Source organism: Chiroxiphia lanceolata, chromosome 3 (assembly GCF_009829145.1).
Source record: "Chiroxiphia lanceolata isolate bChiLan1 chromosome 3, bChiLan1.pri, whole genome shotgun sequence".
Lineage (NCBI taxonomy): Eukaryota > Metazoa > Chordata > Aves > Passeriformes > Pipridae > Chiroxiphia > Chiroxiphia lanceolata.
Window position 1 is genome coordinate 77,373,421 of NC_045639.1, and position 27,403 is coordinate 77,400,823.

The window sequence follows — 27,403 nt, forward strand, 5'->3', positions numbered from 1 at the left end:
CTTCATGAAAAGCACAATAACTCTACTCATGGGAAGACAGTTTTTTGCTGCAGCCCATTTTGAAACTGAGCTTTGTTCAATCCTGACTGTTCATGAAGCCTCAAAATTTGTGAAACAATAAAAAAATGCATTTTATCAAAGGGATTGACTTAAAAGCAGAACAAAATTTGAAGCCCTTCCTGCTCTTAAATAAACTCAAACGTATCTATTATTTGGAAGTGAGCAACCATGGAGGAAGATCAATGCATACAACAGTTTTGCAATGACAGCATATTTAAGTAAGGTCAGGATTTTTGAAGTCTGCCTGCAGTACACACTATTCCACAAGACAGAAACTATTCCTTGGAAGCTAGTGTGTAGAAGAAAAAAGTTGAGCTTGACCATGTCGTACTGAGGGGGATTTGAAAAAGTTATGTGCAGGTTTTACAGTTAGAGTTGTTCCTAGAACTTGTAGACCAGAGGATAGTTTGAATCATTTCCCTCATTTAGCTTAAAAGTTTTACTCTCACTTGATGGAGTGAGTGGGGAAAAAGAGGTTGATACAGATTTCATTACATGTACCTGCATAAATTAAGACCATAACACTTCCAGAAATTCGTGCCATTTTTTTTACCTAGGCTCTAAGAAATAGTTTATAGCTTCCTTTCCCTTCCAAACAAATCCATTTACATCACTTGTGTATATGCATAAATTATATTCCTTAAAATAATGACTCACTGGTGTCCATACTGGAAATTGGAAATCACATTTTTGAAATGCTGAGATTAATCAAAACAAAAAAAGAATAAATAAAAACTAGACTCTACAATTTGATCAAATTAGAAAAGAAGCATTACAAAATGAACAAAAACCTATTTCTGTTTTCTTCTTCTCTCATTGAAATGGTATTTTTTTCCATTCTCTCTAGTCTGTCACTGTTAACATCTCCCACAGCTTTTACAAAGAAATGGTAGAAAGACTGGGATTAAGATCCCACTTCTTGAAAGAGCAAGAGTGCCTTCACTAAGGATATTTGAAATTGAGGGCACACAGCACATTGGAAATTAGGGGACTTCAATTGTTCTGCACTTCTGAAGAGCTTATCTTTGCTGCACGTTTTTTCACCACATACTTCCAGATAACACGGGAATTTTGTCCCTTGGGCACAACAAAGACAAAATTCTTAGGTTTTGGTTAATTTATGTGAAGTGGTTGTAAGCACTAGACAAACTTAGAGCCTGAAGTGCACCATAGAAATAGGACAACAACACGTGTTTGTAATGATATATTTTTTTAAATGTGCCACTTAAGATGTTTGCAATAGATGAAGTTATTTTCAAAACAAGTGAAGATGCATTCATATCTTAAATTAGTCATATTGATGGAAATGTCTCAAATTCTTGGCTAGATAAATTAATAGAACTAAATAAATCAGTACTGTTATAATAGTCACTAAGTTTCTTGAACTTTTGTATCAAAAATTGAAAGGATATCTTTGGTTATTAAGAATTTTAAATTTACAGTGCCTGCCTGAGTTATTCTTATAATATTCTTATTTTATAAGTAGGAAAAAAACCGATTGCTAGGCATTATTAAGATTTTCTACAACAGAAATGACAGTCAGGAATCTAAGTCCCATTTAAAGTGAGCAAGAAACAGGAAGCCAAACCTTTCTTTCACATTGAAAATTTCTTTTGTACGACTTACAGGGAATCATGTGGGAAGTTGTGAAAGGATCTGCTGAATAAACTATTTGTCTTTCCTCACACTCCTCACCTCAGTCACAAGAAAATCTTTATATATGTTTGCAATAGACTGGGATATTGTCTCAGAAGCTCTGTGTAGGTTTATTTAAGTTCAGTACAATGTTGATTGTAAACTATTATTGACCAGAGAAGAGCAATAACAGCTTTTGTTATGCAAAGATGCATCAGATAGATCATAAATTTAAGTATTGAAGGCTAGGGTTTCACTCCTTCTTTTGTCTGGTTATATAAAAAATTCATTTTGCCATTATATTGGCAAAGAACAAAATATATTATTGTATTTTTTTATATTTGATAAATATATTACTGCAACCCTGACTTCTCCTTTTACAACAATTACTTTTTAACATCCTTACCTGTGCATCAAGAAGATGTGGATATCTTGGCTATAACCTTTCCATCTTTTTGCTTAGCATTTTTTCACAAAATAATCTTTTGAAAGATGAAATGTTTGACATCTCTCAAAGGAAATGCTGCACTTATTTTGACAGTGCTATATCTAGCATGTCTTCTTTACTAGGCAAACTGTCTGGAAGGGAAAATGAAAATAACAGCACATTGGCTTTTGTGTTTGTTGCTATGGCTAAACTGCATAGCAACAAGGCTTAGGACACTTGCTTATATTCAGGGAAAAAAAGTGAAAATTTAGCCTTCCGCATAAAGTGCATAATGCACACACACAGAGCAAAACCTCATATCAAAATAATGACCTCACAGCTTATCAAAAAGTGAGATAGATGGACCTTAATTTTCGAGGAGGTTAATTAAACAAAAGGAAAATTAAGTATGACTTGTCACTGTGCAATGCTTCTTTGTACGAATTAAACAACTATTTTAATAAGGATCAAGAACCAACAAGAGATATAAGAGACACTGGTGGTGTGATACAGAAACAGGAGATGAGCCTTTCCAGAGAGTTTCACTGCATATAGTAACGATTAGGATGTATGTTACTGTTCAGTCTATTTGTTTCTCTATTCCATATTAATTCATATGGTTTACTTTCTAATTGTTTTGGGGGCAAGGAGGGGGAGGCGGCTGTTTTCTGTTTGTTTGGGGGAGTTTGTGCATTTTTTTCCTCTAAATCTTTTTGTGAAATCTTTTCCAAAATTTACTGTTCTGCATTCTGAACAAAAACTTTCTACAACACCTTTAGTTAGAACAGCTATAGAACTAGTGATTGGAAGTAAGGTAGCAAAGATTAAAGCGATTTTCAATTCTTTTCCTTTACTACTTTGAAAGAAATGCACAGCAAGGCTAGTTCAGAAAAAAAAAAAAAGATCAACTTTAGTTGTCATTCATATCCCCAATTTAAAATGTTAATATCTCAAGTTTTCGTAAGACAACTTTTTGTTGCAGGTCCAATCTTACTCTATCTGGACAGCAGACAATAAATAAACAGCGCTTTAGCATTTTGCTACTATATTTGAGCTATTCCATGACATATTGCTTCACCTCTGTGGTGTATTTTTACTCTCAAATGGTCCCAATCATCGTAAAAAAAGTGAGATTTTAGCTTTCAAGGTTGATTTTGTACTTTAAGGTTATCTCCACCTCCTCCTTGATTATATACTCAGCTACTTTTGCTTGACTAAAACTGTTACATAGAATATAATCTATTGTATTTGTGGACACATGTAAATGGAAACAAGGAGTGAAAAAAAATAACCCATGCTGAGGGACATGTACATTTCCAAAAGACCGAGCAGGAGGTATGTAGACAAATCCTATTATTGAGTAATGAGATTTGTGCGCGTACCCGGACACTATTATGAAAATGTAGCTCTTTTTCAAAACAAAGTGAAAGAAGGGGGCAATCTTTTCAGCTGAGGTCAAATTCTGCTTCCAGTAAGGATGTAATAAATTCCAATAAAATCAACCTTATTAGTGTCCAAAAGTAGCTGAAAGAAAGAAACGGCCTTTACATTCACAGAAATTTCAGATGACTTTGAGCCTGATCATGCTCGCACTGAAAGTAACAGGAATTTTGCCACTGGGATGTAGCATCAAGCTTAATAATTGCTAATCTGCTAAAGCTCTCCCAGTGTCAAGAAGTTTGCATTCCTTACAATAGTCTTCTATAAAATCAGGAATGTTATGAATAAAAGATTCAACCACTACATCATAGGTGGACTTGGAAGAAAATTCTGCCATGCATTTTAAAATCATAAATCAAGATCTTAATAATTACTTAAAATTATGAGTTTTAATATAGAATAAATGCTGTATATCTACTCCATGTCTTCTACTATTGGACAACATAGTTATGTTCCCAAAGATTTTTTATAATCACACTGACTAAGAATGTGATTTCCCATAAAGGAAAACTGTGACTCTTTGGTAATGAAAGGTAGCTTTAGATAGTGCTGGTAGCATTTGTGATTTACCATGTTATATTCTGAAAAATATTTTATAAATAAAATATATATTTGTTTTGTTTAATCTTTCTGATAATGCAGAACTATTTAGTAGTAGTAAGGAAAATAGATAATTCATGAAAATTAAGTAATAATCTACTCTTTTTAATTTTACAAATAGGTAGCTGTTAAGTATTTTGTACATGAGAGAGTAAGGTCTCCGTACATCTTATTTCCTTTTTTACACTGCAGGATCCTTTTTTAGTAGGGAAATTCCTAGGTAAGATGACTACTCACTCTTTGGCAACTTGATGAGTTTGAGCTTCAGAAGCTTCAATGAGTGCAATGCTTGCCGTGGGGGTAGGGTTTTTACTATCATGTCCAAAGTTAAGTCATTCGGTAGAAAGTCTTAATGTTCTGAGATCACACTATTATTTGTAAACACAGTGTGTACCTGTTATATACTGTCTCCAAGATGTGTTAAAACAGTAATTGGTCAAATCATTGAATGATCAGTTTTAAGGAATATTTCTAATCCATGTGATTGTCTTATTTATAGATCCTTTCTGCTGAACATATTTTTGGATAGTTGTTAAAAATTGGATGGATTGTAAAAAAATACTTGGTGGTACAAACGGAACAAATAAGTAGATTAATGCATATACATTTGTAACTACATAAGCTAATACCTCCAGTCTTTAAGCTGATCATGAATGCCACTTCCTTTTACAACAACCATGTGATAGATTTGAGAAGAAATTCATAAAACAAAATGACAGAGGAGTAATTTGGATGTTTGATAATGCAGCATCTCTCTCTCACCAACTGGATTTTTGAGCAAATGCTTATGTGTGCAAATTGTGCAAGAAAGGGAATGTGACTAAATCTTCTTCTAGCAGCTAGGGTTTTCTCTCACTGGCTCAGAAGGAGGGAGACCTTGTCCTAAACGGTATGGTTCTATCCATACTTTGCTGGAGAGTGTTATAGGATGTCTACTACTTTCCTTTTTCCCTTTCCATGGAAACTGCCGTTCAGGTGAGGTGATTTAATTTTTCTCAATGTGTATTTATGGGATATATGCATATATTATGAAGGAGTATGAGTTTGTACGTGAAGGAATACAGCTGGAAGAGCTGTGAAATAAGTTTTGAGTGATGAGAACTCTGTCATTATGTCAGTTTCAGCATGACCTTAATCCTGATCAGTTTTTCATTGCTGTGAGTCAAACTGAACTTTTTTTTCCTATGTGAGGGTGACACCCCTGTAAAACTAGTGGAGACAAGTTCAGAATGAGACTTCATCTCTCTAGGAAAAACAGGTATACCACAAAATAATGTTTAAAAAAAAGAAGCCGTTGGTGACACATTGCTTCCATGTAGACAGGAATTTTATGCTAAGAATGTGTGACAGAAGCCCTCTGTTGTCATGGAGACTGAAAAATAATTGTTAACAACTCCTAAAAGCAAAACACAAAAGTGTTTGGAATCTCTCTCATCATCCTCCTTGCAAGTACTAATGTACAGTTCTCTGATGCTTGTTTTAGACCTTGATAAAATAAACATTAAATTGCAAATTTTGTCGTAAATGTATACTTTTGTTTTGCCAGAACCAAATTTAACTATAAATAATTGAAACAAAAACTTATGTATGTTTGCAAACGCATACACAGCCAGTAGGTAGGAAGCTAGCATCAGAAAATCATGCAGAAGTTACAGAGTTCAGCAGCTACCTTACACAAGGGAATCCAGAAGCAAGAATCTGGCCCAACGATCCTTACACACAGCTTGAGGGGATTTTGAGGGACTTGCAAAGAATTTCACAGCAGACATTTTGCTGTATCAGGGTGATACTCAAACTATACAATACAAAAATTCTTCCTTCCAATTCGTTTTGAAAATGCCAGCTTCTCAGCTGCAGCCATTTTGAGTCATAGCATGGAGCTGTCATCACCTGCTATGTGAGGCCTCATGCTTCAGCAGAGGTCACTCTTTTCTTTCAAGTCACAGCTAGTAAAGACAGTTTCTATCCCCCTTTCTCTCATATGTAAAGAGATTAGTGAGTATTCACCTAGGAAAAAATGCTCAACTTATTTCATAAAATATGTAAATGATATCAAGGTCAAATAGAGGAAGAATGCATATTTGCAAGTTTAGGGTGAACATGAGGTGATGTGGGAGGCCAGGTTTTACTCTTTCTACCAAGACATGTTAACCAATAACACTGCATTGTAAAATGGGTGATTCTAGGTGCTTTTTTAGGAAAAGCTTTAAGGTATACAATGAGCGCTACATGTTGCTATACTTTTTGCTGAGCTTTGCTGTTATGCTATCATGGATCTGAGGTAAAAAGAACTTTCATAAATCTCCTACCTTATTGTTGCCCAGAAACAAAGTTATATTTCTGTTCTTCTCCAACAGAATTCCCTAGCAATATTTAGAAATCTTATGGGTAGTAAGTCATCACCTACTGTGAAAAAAGCTGTTCTCAGAGTCCATGCGAACTCAGGAGAAAATTCCCTTAATAAAGTATTTATGAATAAATGCAGTTGTGTTAGTGATTAAAGACCATTTTGATGAGCCGATACTCATGCAGAATAAGACTATAACTTGCTACAATGTTTGTTCATTGTCAGGACTGAAGTTCTTGAAGATAATTGTGAGGCCTTTGGATTTCTGTATTTTGTATACTGAAAAAAACCAAGAATACACTATAAATTTCATTTTTATTGTAAAAGAAATCATAAATGAAAGAGAAGGGAAAATACAAAACAGAGTTTTTAACAACTGTTTGAAATCAAACCAAAGTCAAGACTTTGATTGTATTGGCTGCTTGCAATTACTTAAAATTCAGCAGCACATCAAAATAAGATCAAAATTGTTGATTCAGTAGAAGCATTTTTGATGTATCAGCTGGTATATTATTGCTAGTTAGTGGTTTAAACTAAACTTAAATTGTTATTTATAGTGTTTCAGAGCTGAGACTTTTATTTCCTTTAGGCAAAGCTGTTTTTTAAGTTTACAGGTATTGTTATCACAGTAGAAGGTCACTTGAAATCTATTCTTTGGTCTAAATGATGCTCAAAATCAATAGCAGTTCCTGAATAGTTTCCCACCCTTCTTGGCTCAGTGGATAAACAGAGGCCTCATTCAAAACAACACAGAATTTTCAGGCTCAAAGTCACCTTTCAAAAAGAGGGAAACATAGGAATTTTTTCCTGTTAATTTCATTTTGCACTATGTTGTAATTTATTTATATCACTTCGACAACTGCTGCTGGAAAGATGCCTCAGGACAAGAGAATATATTCTTACTGCTCAAAGCTGATCTCTTTAGAAAGAAGGCTAACACTTAGCTCTGTATAGATATATGCTGTTATGCAAATATCTGGGTGCAATGAATCATTAAATAAAGAGACAAAGTCACAGCTAGTGTAAGAAGGCAGCACTTGTGAAATGAGTGGAGCCAGGCTTGCCTTTTTCAGCAAAATATTTTGCCTGAGGCTTTTTAGCATCCAAAGCATAAAGAGCCAGCAGGCTACCACTCTGCCTGAACTCTACAGTTTTGCTATGAAACAAGAGATCTTTTTCATTAGCAACAAGCCCATTGAAAAGAGAAGCAAGGGATCTTTTTAGCTATTAATGGAAAAAGCATTAACATAACATTAAGTACACAACTGGAGAGATCCCCAAATTAAAATTCCTCACTTGATGTTGGTTCAGCCACACTTTGTATAATTTGAATCATACTCTAAAGCATTGGGGTCCAATTTTCCCAAATTCGTATGTATACAAATTCAAGTGATTAATTTCAGCCTAATGTGTATGTATGTTTTCAGTAATTGCACAAACAAATCACGTGTTTGCCTGTAAATGGCCACCTATTCCTTTACAGATGGTGAAAAATTGTTCTAATTAGAACTGAAATATTGCCTTAAGGTAGCATTTAACTTGTTGGGAAACCCAAGTACAGCATCTGTGTGATGATGCAGGTAAACTTCTGCATCTGGTCTTGCAAGAAGATACTTAAAGAGTTCTTGAATTTTATTGCGTCAAATGCATGCTTAAATTTTTTTTGGACAAGGGATATTTATCTGAATTTGAACTCACATAGATAACTGCAGACTTATTTCATGTGCCAATTATTTTGTTATTTAGAACCCACAGTGCAATAGCAGGGAACTTACAATTAGAGAAAGGAGATTACTGAAAATGAACCATGCCTTGTCTTTAAATGTAGTCCTGCTGATCCAATTGAAATGGATAACATTTACGAAACTGGCACTCTAGAGCATAAGGTCTTATGATTTAGCAAAAAAAAATACGTATAAACAAAAATTTCTATTAGTCAGTATATCTGTGGACAAGACTCTACTACAGGTCACTTGACCCATAGTTGACCATTATTAGAAAAAAAGTATTCATTGATTTCTATGGAAGCTGGACAAGGTCCAGAAAAAAATGCCTTTTGACACATTTTAAGGAAAGCTAGAAAAACAGAATATGAGAGAAGTTAAACAGCTTTCAAATCAGTTTCTGCTCTCTCACACTGATAGCAAATTTTAGAAGGAAAAGACAAAATCTCCTGCCAGTTACATCTGTGTAACATTGACTTCAATGGCATATCACAGTGAACAGAACACAGAACTAGATCCAACATGTCACTTCTCACTAAACACATCCCAACACCTTTGCCTTTCAGGACTTAAACATTCTGTTTGCAAAAAAGGGTGAAATAGAGCCATATGATGTTTCTATTACCTTTTGCAATGGCCTTAAAGGAGTCAAGCAAAGTAGATGGAATCATAGAATCATAGAATCAACCGGGTTGGAAAAAGACCTCCGAGATCATCAAGTCCAATCCTTGATCCAACACCACTGTGGTTACTAGACCATGGCATTAGGTGCCACATCCAGTCTCATCCTAAAAGCCTTCAGGGACGGTGACTCCACCACCTCCCTGGTCAGCCTATTCCAATGTCTGATTACTCTCTCTATAAAAAATTTCTTCCTAAATCCTTTAGGAAAAATCCTTTAGCAACAGCAGGAGTGTTTGTTGCCAATGAAAGCTATAATTCATAGGGATGCTATAATCCCAAGTCTCCCCTGAAAACAAATCCTCTGCCTTACCTATCACATTTACCTTCCTCTCTTCCCTCTGTTTTTTATTTCATTTTGTAATTATTTTGCCTACCTCCTTGAGAATGTTTAGGGATCAGTTTGTTTGAAAGATGTTATGTACAACACATTTGCATCGTATTGTGCTATCTATACCTGTGAATCTATTTCCTGTAACTATGAAAGCTGGTAAACCCAGCTGTAATAAAAGCTGTAACAGGTAAAAGCTGTCAGACACAGAAGCTGTCTTGACTGTTAGTTTATTCCATTTTCTTCATTGCTATACGAAATTGGTTTATCTTTTCCTCCAGAATAGGCAAAAGTTTTTCATCTTTTATCCTGACTCCTCTTGACTTACTCCAGCAATTCAGTCAAATTTTTCTTTGCTGCTCCTCAATAAAGTCAAAAGATTTTTTAAAGATATAGAAGGATCAGAATTTGCTCCATTTGTTCCAAAATACTGATGTGTTTACATAAAGCAGATGTCTGAAAACACAGTAAATCAACCCCATGCTGCTTCAGTGTCAAAAGCAAGAATTACTGAAAATGTCATTAAATCATTGTAAAAATGGTAAATTAAATCTAAACTATAAATGATCAACAAATTATAAGGGTTTTGAGTACAGCTGGCAATGTTTGTTTTATGTAAATTGTCTCTGTAAATGTCAAAATTTAGACATAAATCCTGCAAGTCTAAATTAAATTTAGATTTGGTGGAGGTTTTTTACAAGTAAATATGTTTTCTTCCTTTCTCAGGTTAGAATGTAGTCAATGTGGTTTTTTTAGCAAGGCATTCAGACATTCAGAGTGTTTCATTACCATTTGATAGCTCTGAAACTTTAGAGTTTGAGGATGATGGGTGAGTCAAAGTGGAGAAAATCATAATTTTCGTATTACACCCCTAATCAAATAAAGAAAATATTATTTTCTACAAAGCCATTAGTCTATTACTTTTAACACTAAATAGCACACTGTTGTAGACTTGTGCATTATATCTGGGGAAAAAATACATAAAGAAGTAGTATACAATCTTCTGGCTGTAGGATAGGAAGATTACTAAATTCCTAAATTATTTTTTAATTTGCACGTTGCATAGAAATTGATTGACTTCAATAAGCAGATTGCTCACTTGACTTTTCCAACAGCAACTCCAAAAGGCTAACTAGCTGATTGTAAACTTTACAGGAATAGGTTTCTTTTCCTATGAAGAAATATGAGTATGTAATATTCTGAGAAGCTTTTAAAATTCCTCCAAAGATGTGACCTTTTATATATTATACCACAAGTCACACACAAACGTTAATGATACTGAAGATATTTAAAACTGTTTTTTAAAGATTCATGCAGATGTTCATTACTTATAGGAGCTAAATCTTTTTTTAATTGAGTTGTACTTTCAATTGAATTTTACAGTGTAGGTTCTATAGAAAAACACAAGGAACAACTGAGAATTTTAATGCTAAATTCCCAAAGGAAATATAGATATTGCCATAATCTAGGCTGCAACATTAAGGAACCTGAGGTAGTTGTTACGTCCAGAAGACTTTGAAGACCTATCTTGTGATGGGTCAGTCCTCTAAGTCTAGGCTAGAATGAAAGCGATAAGCATGAAATTCACAGAATTTGATCATATTTCAGAAGAGGACACCTAACCTATGACAGTATTCCTGAAAATCTAATGAAGGATCAGTACTGAGTTTATATCTAGTTAACCTAAAGAAAAACCGGTCTATCTCTCCTTTACATTCTGTGCTTATTTTAAAGGAGGCATTTATATCTACCACACCAAGTGCATCACAACTAATGCACTGTACAGTATTTTGGAGGACACTATCCTCCCTCCTTTCTGCTCCCTCTTTTTAACTTTTTTTTTTAAGTAAGAAATATAAAATTACTCCAGTATGAGTATTTTTACACTCCAGAGAGACCCAGACATGATGAGAGTGATACAGATCCAGAATCATATGGTATGCTTTAATAACACAGAATCAGAGAATCATTTAGTTTGGAAAAGATCTCTGAGCTTATTGAGTGCAATCTTTGATCTATCACCACCTTGTCAAGTGCTGTGTCCAGTCATTTCTTGAATATCTCAAGGGATGCTGACTACACCACCTCCCTGGGAAGTCTGTTCCATTGCTTAACAACCCTTTCTGTGAAGAAATTCTTCCTCATGTCCAATATGAACCTTCCCTGGCTCAGTCTGAGGTTATGTCATCATGTCCTGTCACTTGCTGCCTGGGAGAAGAGACTGACTTCTACCTTTCAAGCAGTTGTAGAGAGTAGTAAGGTCACCCCCGAACCTTGTTTTCTCCAGACTGAATAACTCCGGCTCCCTCAGCGACTCCTCATAAGACTGGTGCTCCAGACACTTCCCCAGCTCTGTTGCCCTTCTCTGGACACACTCCAGCACCTCAATGTGTGTCTCATAGTGAGGAGCCCAGAACTGGACACAGGACTCGAGGTGCAGCCTCACCAGTCCTGAGTACCGAGGGGAAATCACACTTCCCTGGTCCTGCTGGACACACTATTCTTGACACAAGCCAGGATGCCATTGACCTTCTTGGCCACCTGGGCCTAGTGCTGGCCGGCTGTCAACCAGCACCCCCAGGTCCTTAGCAACCAGGCAGCTTTCCAGCCACTCTTCCCCAACCCTTAGTGCTGCACAGGGTTGTTGTGAAGAGAAAAGAATGATGAAAATGTAGGTCGGTAATACAGGAATTCTTACATACTCAGACAAAAACTACACAAAGCTTGAGAATGAAAAACATATGAAAAGGGAAATTACCACAATACCACCTCTTGATGTTCTCAAACTATGTTCAGCTCAGGAACTACTGCTACAAACCATATGTGGCTTCTCTCTATTTGATAATCCTTTACGGATTTCTCTTCCATAAATTTATCATCTGAAACCATGCAAATTACTTATCTTAAGTATCCTATTAAGTGATACATAAATAAACAGAGGGTTTGTTTTTTTTTTTGGTATACCTTTAGTTGTGCTATGATTTTACCAGTGTCTGGAAAACCTGATGAGCAAGACCTCAAAAAAACTTATTCTATGTCTAAACTAATAAGTTAGGCAATGGTCGGTAAATGTTCCCAGGTGCTAGATGTTTATTATACGAATCACTAAAAAGTTTGAATGGTCAGTGGAATGGTTTTGGCCGAAGCTACTACTTTCTCAGGCATTCCCTGGACATAAACAAAGAGTCTGGAGATCACAGAAACTCTTCCTAATAGGCAACCTGAACACAGATTTTAATATTATGAATGTGGATCATGCTGTGTCTATCAGTCTCTTTCTCAAAGAACAAACCTAAGCATGTCCAATTCACTGAGTATCACTAGGGATTGTTAGTATCTCTAGCAGAAATGCCTCTACTAGTGAGTTTGCAGATGCTTCATAGAAAACAATGCTTGACTTGTCAGTGAATGCAAATTATTTACTTAATTTTCAGCTTCTTATGAACATGCAATGGAAATACTTATGAAGTGGATAATGTGGATTGAAAAAATTACAAGAATGTTCACATGACAATGTCAATATAAAAAAAAAAGAGAAGAGGGGAAGATGTTTTCTGGAAACAGTATGTTGCTGTTTCTATATTCAATTAACAGCTTCTGACAGTGAATTGTCATCTCCCTTGGGTGCCTAATGGACAGCTCAGTTTAGAATGTACTGCCTTTGGACATATTTTAAAGATTTTTCTCAGCTGGAGTGTGTCTGTGCTATTGATCCTCTGTCTACGAATATTCAAGAAGAGAGCAACAAAAACAAGGTTTGTATTTCTACTGGCGTTGAAAAACCCCAAACTTTCCTTTCTAAACTGCAGTGTAGCAGGTATTTCTACTGAATAGGTATAGTTTATACTGACAATTTTGAACTCCCTCTGATAAGCCCAGAAAGCATTTAGACTTTGCAGTATCCTGTGGGAAAACACTAAGTGCTGTTAGCTATGGCAAAATGACCTGTGGGTAAGTGCTGACTTGATATAACAAGAAATGTCCTAAGAATCGCTTGACAAAAGCAGATGGTCTGGTAGTGACTTTCCTGCTACAGCTCAGTAAGGTGTAAAATGAGACACAGGAGCAGTTCCACTGTGCACAGAAAGATACAAAAGAATAGGACAAAGAAAAGAATAGAATCTTACTCTAACAAACACTGAAGAAGAAATGTGCGCAAGGTGCAGGTTAGTTACGTGAGCTGAGACCTGGAATTGTCTGTGCCCTCACTCTAAAAAGCGATATAAGATTTCAAATGCCAACAAATGAAAATTGATAATAAATATATAAATTTTATTGCTATGGCTGAGATCTTGATGAATGGTCTAGCAAAAGGAAATAAATACCACATACATGATTAGCCTTGCCTCAGCCTCTCAAGAAAACAACCAATATTACCTTCAGAGGCTTTTTAAGCTGTGATATTCACAAAGTGATATGAAGACCACATGGATGAATAACAGTTTCTTTTGACTCAGAAAGTACTATTTTCTGTGATTAGCTTAATTCATAATTTGTTTTAAAGTAACTAATGTTTACTGAGTTTTCTTTGCTGACGAAACAAGAGTAACTTCCAAGAAATCAATAGTAGTCAACCTGACTTCATAAAGAGAGAGAGAATGTTAAAAACTTTTTGCCTGGTAAAATAATAGGCCTAGATTCTTAGACTCCTTTGTGAGCACTTTATAAAACAAATAAATCATAATACAGTGATTACTTTTCCATGTGTTATCACCAAATTAGTTTCACTGTATGCACCCTGTATTGAATGCTAAGCATTACAGTTTTCATCTTGGGAAAGAATACCACATGGAATGTTGGAGTGCCCTAACTGCACACGTGAGGAGCTACAGTTGGGCATTTTACATCTAAAAAAACCCACCAAAACCAAGCAACAACAACAATAACAAAACTTCAACTAACCAAAAACAAAAATAAACAAAAAACACTGTGGAAATTAGTTAGTGTAAAGGTTTAATTTTCCACACAGAATCTAATTCATGGATGTGAGTTTAAACAACATTTGAAAACATTAATCGTCAGTCATGTGTGAATCTCCATAAACTTAGGAACAGCTTCAGTCTGGATAATATCCAAGTGGTCAGTTTTTCTTTTTTTCCTTGCCCAAAACAGGAAGTATCCTTGCAGCTAATCAGCACAGAACCTGATCCTATTTCCAATGAAATTGAAGGCATTCCAATAACTTGAATGGTATTGAGATTACACATAAAGACACTTAGGACATGTTCTTTTCTCTCTGTAGAACTCATAAACTATTAAAGCATGTATATATATCAGGTTTCAGTTGATATCTTTACTTACTTAGTTGTGGGTCTTGACATATTTCCTCAGTTCACTAATAATTCTACAAATTTGCTCAGAGCAGTAGAAAGTCACTTCTTTCCCCTCTGAGATCCTGAAATGCGATAGCAATACCATAGTATTTGAATAACTATGCATACACTGTGGATTTAATATAAACTGTGGTTAATTGAAAGAAGGATGTGCAAGATAGAGCATATATACGTAAAAGACCAGTAGCTTGAGTTCAAAACATACTCTGAAGAGCAAATGGAAATAAGACATACTTTATTTACTTCCTAACATATTCATCACCGTAGCCACCTTGGAAGTACTGATGTATCTATCTAAAAGACCATCAACTTAGAATATGTAGACCACGTGCAGATGCTGTGGTCTAGATTCATCTGATACAATTTTAGATGTCCAGGTCAGTTGCAAAAGCTGAATAACTAACTTCGAGGTTTCTTCTGTAGTTAACGGGAAGAGAGAAAGTGAGTTTTTTATAAAACATAGTTCAGCCAAACTAAGTTCTAATTAATAAGATGAGAATTAAAGGCCTATTTCACTCTGTCAGCTTTACAGGATTATCTCCATCAGCTATCAGTGGAACCTGCAACATCAAAGGCAGATACCTGGAATGCCTCATGTAAAGTGAGGTGAATCTCTGTCCCAAAACAATTTATCGTGTGGAATAATTTGAACAGAGAAAAATGAGACACTAGAAGACTGTATTACTCTTTTTGAGTTCACATGTAGAATGTATGTGTGACAGAAAACTGACAACAAAAAGTAGTTGTCTATCTTGCCTGGTATTTCTCCCTGGGATTACATTCATAGATGTTGAGCTGTCCACTGAGGTCACAGAGGGTGAGTAAAGAAAATGTACCAGACTTAAAAGTCGCAAAAAAGTACTTACACAGAATCAGTTGATGAGCCTATTTAGATATTGATAAGGACACCAGAAGCAGTTTGAGATGTTCTAGAACTGCTTTGCTTGTTTCTATCATGCTACGGCCAGGATCTCTTCCTTGCTGTTCTCCATTGATGAAGGCTGAGACAGAGGACAGCAGTGAGCTGTCCATACAGTCTTGCAGTTGTTCCTTTGTGTGACTGTGTCAGAACAAGAAACACAGCAGAAACAACCAGTCTCTGTCCTAGTTCTTCTTGTTCTGCTTGGACCTTAGAATGAAATATATTTGACTTGGTTGATATCAGAAAATGGATAGTTGTAAGTAATTAAATGTCTTGTCAAAACTTGTGTTCCTCGCTTTAAGCTATCTTTACATGCAGTAGAGGATAAGTGATTTTTACAGTGTTGTGGCTTGTCTTGTACTTGATTTTGTCATGTTGATGGCATGGTGCTCTTTCTGAAGCAAACAAACAAAGCAAAGTCAAAGTACACCCCTTTGAATTGGCATTGATGCTGAGCTGCTAGAGAGTACTGACAAGTCTACCTTGTCTGAAAGTTTTGCAGGACAGTATGTATCAATAAGGGAGGAGGATATAAACATCTACAACTTTGCTACCAGGAGAGGTTCACAAGAGATACAAATCAGCATAAATTTACTTAGACAGAAGTATCTTTCAGTTACAATATGACATTCAAAAACATCAATGCAAATGTAATGCTTAAAAATGTACATGTATCTGCGTTTAATACCGAAGAGATGTCTGGATAGTTCAAAAGTAAAATCATGTCTTTTATATGTCTTTAATCAGAGGTATTTTGAAGAAAAAAATTTTATAGCATAGGAATGGTAATCTTGTCTTCTGTTTTTGCCCTATAGCTCCTAGGAGCATGGAATATGATAATCAAAGAGTCTATATGAAATGTCATTCATGCACAATTGTTCAATTGTTATTTAAATTCTCTTTTCAGAGCTACTACTCTGCTTCTGCCTATCAAGAGAACCATGGGGAAGAACGTTTTCTATCATAGCTCTGAATTTTACCCACATATAGGAGTTTGACTGTAAAAGCTAAACCTGGATGTGTTATTGTGCAAGAAGAATATTTTTAATTTAGGCGTAGAAGTAATATTAATTTTAAAAATATGAAAAAAATCAAATATAAACCTTGTGAATTTTGAACTAATAATGTTATGTTCCACAAGACTCCTTGTCTCACCTTTTAGACTGACATTAGAAAAGCTGTTTATTGGCCTTAATTTTTATTATGTTTGATCACAAGTGTGGTAATTCTTGAATTTTCTCCTTTCTGAAGCATTATCAAAGCCCTTGGGAATTCTAAATTTTTTGCTTATCTCTGACAGCAATTCATCTACCAAATAAACTTCAAAACAAATTTACTCCTCTTTGAAGTACAAAACTGCAGTGTTGAGGTCATTTGCATTTACCCATTAGGCTATAGTGTTTCTTTTTTTTTTTTTTAATCAAAATGACAACCATTAATGACAAAAAACCTATTGAGTCTCTCTTTCTCTTTTTGCCTAGCGTGAAAGTTATAGAATGATAATAAGGAATCACCTCAGACAAGCACGGATGAAAATGAGTTCTGCCCACTACTGTATCTGAGCAGCTAAACATTTCCAAACTGCTTTGATGGCTCTTACTTTCTAAAAAGCTTTATCTGAGCTTCCATATTCTCAACCACATTGAACTGTGTGTTATTAAAAAGTAGTTAAAGTTCTCTTTCTAAAGTGATTAATCTCACCCCAGCTAATCTCCTCATCCACACTCTACTTCTAAGGCATAACCGAAACTATTTTTCATTGGAGTTCAGCTGATTAGATAGTCTGATTTAAGGCTAGTAAAACTGTGTTTCAATTGTGGTGGGGAGATTACCTCTGAGTGCTAAAATCCTATTGTATCTTCTACGGGTGTGGGGCCATGAGGTTTTCCTTTTTTTTTTCCCCCCATTGAGCTAAAGAAGAGACCGGTCCCAGCTGGATGCAAGAGCACATCCTTAGAAATCTTTTCCCTTGGGCTAATGCATTTACTTACTTGCTTTCTTTTCTCCTTCTAGCTTTTCATGACATTCACAAATAAAGCTGTTCTGCTATTTGGGGAAAAGTTCTCTCCCTCCCCTCTCCTCCCCCCTACTTTTTACTTTGATTATAAGTTCAGAGCCAAAAATGTCAGGAACAGAAAACCTACACAAATAATTAACATTTGTCAACAAGAACCATTATGCTGCGGGGTGCAAAGCAAAATTGCATTTGCTGCTGAAGAAATCAAGTATGTCCTGAGGAAGGGTGAAATTAATGATGTTTCAAAAGTGACTGAAATACTAAATCCTTTTTTTTAGTGAATAAATAAATAATACTAATAAGATAACTGTATAAACAGGTGATATGAATATCATGTTGAAATATTTTCTGTTCTGATGAGAGGCATGTTAGGGAATAATGAGGGAAAATGAAAGTCTATCATTCAGAAAATCTGAATATTTTACATCTTACTGTGTTAACGCATGTTACTTCAGAAATGTATCACTGCTTCAAATATCAGTAAGAATGAAAGGGGTTTTGAGAGGTTAGTGTGAAACTATTTTTAAATACAAAAGGAAATATGAGACAATTATTACATGATCCTTTTACATATTCAGCACAGCAGCCTTGGGCTGGTAGATACTACTTTCAGGCATGCAAGTATTTCTATTGACTCTAGTGAGATTATGTCTGCATTAAAGATGGCTATGTGTTTCACTGCTTTGCTGGTTTGGGGCCATCCTGCTCACTGTCTTGTTCTGCTTTCTCCTTATTCTCTCTCAAATAGTAAAGCTCATAGCAAGAGAAAACACCATGGATATCTATAGGTTAATGCACCTAGCAGCAAGAGGTAGAATAGATGCAGAAAGAACAAAGGAATCGAAGATAAATCTGATTTTTTTTTTAATGAGAACTGCAAAGAAAAATAGGGACATGAAAAACAATAGCTGCAATGCATTTGGTTTGCAACACATGTTAAAATCTTTGTCAACATTAATTAAAATTGGCTTCGATAGAAACACTGTCTTGTTGAAAGATTGAAAGAGGATGAAAGAGTATAAACAAAAGATAATGTCAGCAATATATCCAGATGGGAAGAGGTGTGTAGCATGGTGCTGCAGGGATCTGTATTAAGTAAGGGATTAATATCTTCACTAACCCAGGAGAGAAGTAAATAGCATTAATTACATTCACATATAATGCTAAAGAGATGCTTGGAGGACAGGGAAGTAGTACAAGGAGACTTAATTATTTTAGAACCAGAATCAGAAAATACTTGTATGCTCACACAGTACCTGACAGAGCAAGTCACTGATCCTGACTGAAGCCCCTTAGAAGAAATATAATTAAAAAGTGAATCATTATAAAAATGAAAAAGCGTAAAAAATTCATTTTTTTATTATTTTTAAATGTAAGGATAGGAGGCAATGTCTCCTTACTTTGCAGCAAGGAGACATATCTCCTGTGTGACTGCCCCTCCTTCCCAGGTGCCCCATCATAATGGGTGTGAGGCTCTGCACACAAATGAAACTGAACAATAATGAGGATGATGGTCCATCTAGCATGAAAGTGTCATCGAGGTTGTCAGTCCATGCCCTGTGTCAAAACTGCTTCTGTAAATAGAAACTGCTTCTGTAAATAGAAAAGATCAGTCACTGTCATAGAAGACTCCCTTCTGATGGGAACAGAAGGCCCTATATGCAGACTTTCTAGACAAGTCTGCTACCTCCCTGGGGCCCAGGTTAAAGATGTGATGAGAAATCTTCCTGTCCTCGTAGAGCCCTCAGGTTACCATCCATTAGTGATTTTTCAGGTGGGCAGCAATGAAGTTTCAAGAAGTCCAAGTAATCAAGAGAGACTTCAGGGCCTTGGGATGATTGGTTTAGGGGTCAGGGGCACAAATTTTCTCCTCTATCCTTCCAGTTGCAAGGAATGATGTGGGAAGAAACAGGAAGAACCAGCAGATCAATACCTGGCTTCAAGTCTGGTGTTACCAACAGAATTTTGGTTTTTTTGATCATAGGTCAGATTACAAGACCAGAGCCTGCTGGTGACAGATGGGGTAAAAAGGAAGAAAAGGATTTTTGCACAGGAGCTAGAAGGACTCATTGAAAGAGCGTTAAAGTAGATACAAAGGGGTACAGGAATAAAACAAGGCTTGCTAGAGATAAGCCTGGGGGCAGCATGCCAATGTCTGAGGGATGATGGGCTAGAGAGGTCCTTTGGTCTGCTGAAGCAGGACACCCAAGAGAACTGCAAGAAGTCATGAGGTTATGCAGGGAGCGGATTAGAGGGTCTGAAGCCCACATAGAATTTAATCTGGCTACTACCTTAAAAGACAATAAGAAATACATCATCAATGAAAGGATGGTTAAGGAAAATCTCTACTGGATGTGGGGAAAACAAAGTGACAAAGGATGAGGAAAGACAGAAGTTCTTAATGCCTTCTTTTCCTTGGTCTTTAACAATAAGACCAATTGATATCTAGGTAACCAGTCCCCTGAGTGTGGAGACAGGGACAAAGAGCAGAATGAAATCCCTGTAATCCCAGGATAAACTGTCAGCAATCTCCTACACCACTTAGATGCAAACACAAGTCTATATTAACAACCCAAGTGTACTGAGGAACTTGGCAGAAGTGCTCACTGAGCCATTTTCCAACATGTACAAAGAGTCTTGTCTCACCAGGCAGATCACAATTGAGTATAAATTAGGAAATGTGATGCCTATCTACAAGAAGGGACAGGAGGATTCTGGGAGCTATAGGTCCATCAGCCTGATCTCCACGCTGGGTAAAATCAGGGAACAGATCATTTGAGAGACATCACATGGCATGTGCAGAACAACCAGGGTGTCAGGCCCAGACAGCATGGGTTTAGTCAAGGCAGATCCTGCTTGACCAACCTGATCTTCTGTGACAGAAAGGTTGTGAATGTTGTCTACCTAGACTTCAGTAAAACTTTTGACACCATTTCCCACAGCATTTTTCTGGAGAAAGTGTTTGCTCATGGGTTGGATGGATGTACTGTTTCTTGGGTAAAACCTGGCTGGATTACCAGACCCAGAGCGTGGTGGTAAACAGAATTACATCCCATTGATGATCAGTCTCCAAAGGTGTTTGCCAAGGATCAATACCAGGACCAGTCCCATTTAATATCTTTGTTGACAGCCTGGACAAGGGGTTTGAGTGCACCCTCACTAAATTTGCAGACAACACCAGGTTGGGTGGGACTGTCAATCTGCCGGAGGACAGGAAGGCTCTGGAGAGGAATCTGGAGAGACTGAATCAATGGTCTAAGGCCAACTGTATGAGCTTCTACAAGGCGAAGGGCCAGATCCTGGACCTGGGTTACAACAACCCCATGCAGTGCTACAGTCTTGGGAAAGTGGCTGGAAAGCTACCCAGTGGAAAAGGACCTGCAGGGTGCTGATCAACAAAACATGAGCCGGTAGTATGCCCAGGTGGCCAAGAAGGCCAATGGCATCCTGGTTTGTATCAAGAATACTGTTGCCAGCGGTACCAATGAAGTGTGATTTTCCCCCTGCACTCGGCATTAGTGAGACCACACCTCAAGTCCTGTTCTGGGCCCCTCATTACAAGACACACATTGAGGTGCTGGATTGTGTCCAGAGAAGGGCAACAGAGCTGGGGAAGTGTGTGGAGCACAAGTCTTATAAGGAGTGGGTGAGGGAGCTGGGGTTATTCAGTCTGGAGAAAACAAGGTTCAGGGGAAAACTTATCGTTTTCACTTTCTACAGCTATGTGAAAGGAGGTTGTAATCAGATGGAGGTCAGTCTCTTCTCTCAGGTAACAAACAATAGATCAAGAAAAAATGTCCTCAACTTGTTCCAGGGGAGAGTTAGATTGGATATTAGGAAAAAGTTTTGTCATGAGAAGGGTTGTCAAGTACTGGAACAGGCTGCCCAGAGAAGTTCTTGTTCACCACACCTGGAGGTATTTAAAATGTGTGTAGATGTGGTTTAGTGTTAGATTAGGCAGTGCTGGATTAACAACTGGAATCAATGATCTTAGAAGTCTTTTCCAAAGTAAACATTGCATAATTCTGAAAGACAGAGAAGTATCACGGGCATTCTACAGAAACAGCAAATTGGACAGCAGCGGTTCTAAAAATGTTTGTAGGTGCAAGAGAGTAATTTACACGTTTTCCATACAATGTGATAGGAAGAAATCAATTAATTTTTGAGGCATGCATTCCAAAAAGTGTTAGGTCTTGTGGCAGGAAGATAAAAGCACTGTGATATATGATGGAAATGTGACTGTCTTTAGATAATTACATACAATTCTGAGCAAAACATTGCAGACAAGATATTAAGAGACAGATAGAAAAGTGGTAGAAGAAAAGATAAAATCCTTTTAATGTGCCTGGATTTGTAATTATGCCTTTATGGTAATTTTTCTAGAATTAAATAGTTTATTCATACTCTTTTTATGCATTTATACAGTCACTTTGCATTATAAGATGGAACAAATATATGAAAACATACATATATAAAATTCTCAACCATTTAAGATAGAATATAGAAAGGTACAATAAAAAGCATATTTAGGCAACATTATTTTGACTTAGAGCTTTTATATTCAGACAAGAAAACTATAAAAATATTGTTATAAAAAGACTCCTTCCTTTTGTACAATTTTATTTGGATATGTTCAGAAAGGATTAATTAAGGTGATTCATTTGGTTTATATTACACATGCAATTATTTTTATATACAATTATATTTCACATGTTATATATTGTCAGAGGGGTAGGTTTTACTTTATGTCAGATTCTTTATTCATTTCTTGCGGTGTTTGAAAAATGAATTATATTTATTATGGCAACCTTCTAAGGGTTTAAAAATATTAAAAAGACCAGCTTGGACTGCTTCATCATGTAGATGCATAGGGGCAGTACAAAAATGGTGAAAGTTAAGCAAGGTTTAACAACTGAGGGGAAAAAAAACCAACCCAGACTTCCTAGCAGTTCAATATATGACTGTGTTAAATGGAATTCAGATGAACATTTCTGCATCTTGAAACACTCAAGCAAAAAATTAATAGTGTGCTACAAATATCCCAATGTGATAAGCCACAAATTGCCAGGGAGATAGGCAGCATGATTCAATAGTTTTTTCATGTCTAATTTGTAAGACCGATGTTATTATCAATATATTCTGAGCAAGTGGGGTTAGGGGATGTTTGAACCATATGTAATCTATCACCTCACTCCCCTACATACATGTGAAGTGCTTTTCTGAACCAGGTCTTAATGCTTGTAGCCTTGTTAACCTTCAGGGTAAGAGCCCTGGGAGGATCAAGACCACTTTTGAACTCAGGTAACAGCTGAATTTTTAATAAAGTGACTGCTAGTGAGAGGAATTTGAGATCTGGATTTGTTTTATTAATATTGTAGCTGACAATAATTATTCCTAAGTTACCATTCTACAGTACGAATTTCTCTGAATGAAGTACTTTTAATAGTTCTGTCAGTATGACACTGTCTTCACTATTTTTTTTTATAAGAAAGAAGAACATGATAAAGGAAGACTGAAGTTCAGCTTTTTCTGAGCTCTGTGAAAAAGCACATTATTTTTCATTAAATACTATAATTCAGAGTTCATTTATTATGATTAGATTTAAAAGTATAATTTATCTATTTTTGCTTTTTATTTTTATTTTTATTAGAAGAATCCTCAAGTAAAAGTTTGATAAATAGCTTAAACCTTGCTATTTTAAATCTGAAGCCAAGAAACAGGTCAAAATAAAAATACAATTAAACTGGCAACCTTTCTTCATAAAAGACAGCACTGATGGCACCTGTCTTACTCAAATAACATCTATGATCATTGTTTATGGGAGATTAGCCACTTCTGAGAACACAATGACAACAAAACTGTTTTCAGTTTTATAGTTCATTATATTTTCAGAGCAGTGTGAAGATGTTAAATAAAGATGTCCAACAATTTTTTTTGCAGTAGATCATTACACTGTATTCCGTTGTATATACACAAAGATCAGATGAATTGCCCAAGACATAGATAATGGTAGAGGCAGAGGCAGGATTAGAAGACTGAAACCTAGTAAGCATGGGTTTAGCCAAGCAGAAGTCTCTCCTTTCTTAATACTTGCTTACCAAACCTTTACTGTTGTTCCTAAATCCCGATGAGTATTTTAAGAACAAAACTGAACTTAAAGCTTCTTGTATGTGTTCTACTTAATATAGGGAGAGATTTTAAAAGTCCCAATAATCATATATTTCTACATCTAATTCCAATAGCAGTGTATAATTCAACAGAATCACTTTATGTGGTATTCAGTATCCAACAACTTCAACCTCTGTATGGAACATTTCCAATCAAATGCACAATATTTTATCAAAATGTGCTTTCGTTTATGTTGTGGAAAACATAGAACCAGCTTGTCTTTGTAGAAGTGTAATTTATTATATGAGTTACAAACATGACAAGAAATCTATTTCTATTAGATTAAATATCTATGGAAGATCTGGGTCACAGAAGGTAATTATTAATTCAAGTCACTAATATGTCAACAGTCATTAAGGAGGAAAGGAGGTTCACTCTGTGTTTTAAATTACCTCAAGTTTTAGAGATATGCACTTTTCACACATTTTTTTAAAAGCTATAACTTGGTCTTTTTATTCACTATCATTTCTGAGCTGATACCAAACTAGACATAGAGAGAGACGGCAACACTCTGCACAGAATTGAATTACCTTGACATCACATGAGCTTTGCTTTAGTACAAAGGAAACATTTTGGGGAGGGTAGAACAAAGCTTCAAAGAGTTCTTAGAATCCCCAGTAAAATTATTTGTACTGGGTTCTCAAACAACTGTGCTTTGCAAATTCTTCTGTAGATGGTTGGCCTGCTTCCTCATCACCGATACAGATAAAGCCTTGCTTGTCTCTGTAGATTGCTTGTTTTCGAATGTCTTCTTTCAATAGCACTAAAATAAATTGCCAGTATGACATTTATACCTCTCCTACTGATTTAATCTTCCTGTTACTCTGTTTGAATGGAACAGGGAAGGGGGAAGGTGCTCTCAAATTAATTTGGTTTTCAATGCTCCTTTTTATAATGTTTATTTGGCCATAAACTTTGTATTAAGAATGATTTTTTTTCTACTTGATGATAATTGCAAAGTATTTTTTACCTTTTGGCCTAATTTCTGCAGTGAATTTACTGCTCATGAAAATTCCTGAGTTAATCGCTTAGAGACTGAATTACACTAATTCACTCACAGGCTCTGGCAAAGAGTAGTGTAGAACAAAATATTCAAATCATTAGGAACCCCCTGTCCCCTTTTCCATCCTCTGTAATTAAGTGATTCCTCTCAAAAGATAATATAGATTGAGGTTATCCAGTGTTTTTGCAACAGTTGCAACTGTGGAAACCATTCACAGTGAGAGTTGTCTGGAAGGTTAAACTCCAATGGGACAAGGCTGTGAGGGAACCAGGAAAGAAGGCAATACACATTACAGTCTTGCCACTGAAAATTACTTTACACATAGCCCTGGACTGTTCTGCACCCCCTAGTATCTATCAATTTCCTCCATGGAAATGAAGGGATAAGAGAGAGAGAAGAAAAAGAACGGTAAATGAACTGAGCGAGCAGTGGATTTCTAGGAAGCTTAGGAAGGCCTCACACTGATAGGCAACTGAGCATCAAGATCTACTGTGATATATTAAATATCTCTCCCACAGGCTTTGCTCTCAGCAGTGCTGCAGCTGTGAAAGGTGGCCAATAATTTAAAGTAGACGGTCCCTTCTGCTTGCGGAGACTGTGCTTGTCCGATGCTGCACCAGCCCCTGAAGATGCAGTGCGATTTTCACTAGGGGGAAGGAAAAAGATCGTCACATGGGTGGGTAGGAGCCTTGCCCCATTACACCTGCTATGCCCAGGTCATTTTGTACCTCTATAGTCCTCACCAAAGGCAAACCCTTTGAGATGTTTTTTTGCAGCTATACAATTTTGTTATCCTTTCCTCTGCATTAGGGAAAAGGGAAGATAAAGAAGCAATTCCAGTGCTATTTTGCTTCAGTGTTTGCATGTACTTTAACTTGTAGAAGAAACAAAACAAAAAATTATTCAATTGTTAATGGAGAACTGTTAATGAATAATAAATCAAGGTCTATAGTTATTCATATATCCAGAGTATGGTTTAGTTTATGAGAATATCTTTCCATGTAACTGTTTTTTAATGAGAAAAGACTCTCAAAGTTTTAATGTACTTCCACACAGAAAAATAAGGTAGACATTGTATTTTACAGTAATAACATGATAGTTATTATAGGTGCATATTTTAACCTATATTTTAATTTTTCATATACTTAGCCCCATCAAAATATAGATGTCAAAATATGATTAAGAGAGGCATTTTTTCCCCAAACATTTTCATGCTGAGCACAGCAGTTCAAGTAATTGCTTCTCTCTCTGAGAAGAAACACGTGGGTTCTTAAATTCTAAAGTAATAGACACCTTCTTTAGACTGAAATAATATGGCTTTCCTCAGGAGGGAAAATTGCTGTGCCATGGAGAAGGTTAATCTCCTCTGAAAGCTGTTCCAGTTTGGAATTCTGGCAGTTTTCATGGATAAAATTCTCCTTGAGAATCAATATAGGACAAGGAAGAGAGGACAGTGTACAGAATAATGCCCCTCACCTTTCAGAAATTACCCAGGCAGCAACTTTGCTGTGGTTTGCAGCTTTCCTATGCAGGTCACTGAGTATGCAAACATTCAAACTCATTTATACAAATGTTGATGGTGAATGCTTGGGATGCATATAAGGGTCTGAGTACCCATCTCAGATGAGGTTTTGACTTGCTAAGTTGCCTCTGTGACAAGATATCACACGTAGCTCATGAGCTGGGGTTCCAGTGTCAGCTGGAAACAACTGTATTACATTCAAGTCTGGAAGGAGGAAGTTTGGCATGAGTTCAAGGTAATTGCACAGTGTAGGCATTCTACTAACCCTGTACACAATTCTCCAAAGCTATTAAAAAGTAGAACATAGGGTTAACCTAAATTAGACCATATTCTAGGCACCTTAAATGAGGCTGCAGGCAGAAACATGATCTTACTTGGAACCTTCAGCACCAGCCCTTCCTCAGAAAACATGCCTATGTATTTTTTTTTTAGCCAGCAACCAAACAGGGAACAAAGTCTTATTTGGAAATGTTGCTGAAAGAAATAAATATTAAGTGATAGTCCTATTTTACTTGGTAATTAGAAAAATATGCAGGTGTAACTTTCTCCTTTGCCTGAGACTATGTTAAAACACATCTACTCTGGGGAGGAGCATATTCATGAGGCTCTAAGATACCCTGGATGCTCTCAGACTCTTTTTTTTTTTTTGAAAGATGTGCCACTGCTTTAGATGAAATTCTACCTCTGCTGGATCAAAATAGTAAGGATCAAATAGGTAAGACTGAGACAGAACACAACCATTTTTATAATACTTACTATAAGGTCTTTGATTCTGATCTTTTTTTCCAGGCTTGCTTCACTATCTTGTTTAAATCACAGGCTTGCTTCAGTACTTTATTAAACCATAGGAAGAAGTGAATACCATTATCACTTGATAAAAGAGGAAATCTAGGGCAACTGAGAGATGAAGAGTGCCCCATTTACTTCCACCGAGTAATCAACTCAGTGTTGGATACTCCATTTTGGAAGTATCGAAAGAGGGTTTACATTACCACAAAGCGAATGACACTGAGCTCAATCTCTGCTTTTTTTGCACAGTCTCTGTCGTTCCTGCACTATTACATACCAATCATACAGCATCAGCATCTCTTAAATAATTTGGAGGAATGCAGACTTCCCTGAAAAAACCCAAACATGAGAATGTATAGTACAACTTTGACAATTGTAATGAATGACAATAAAGTAATATATAT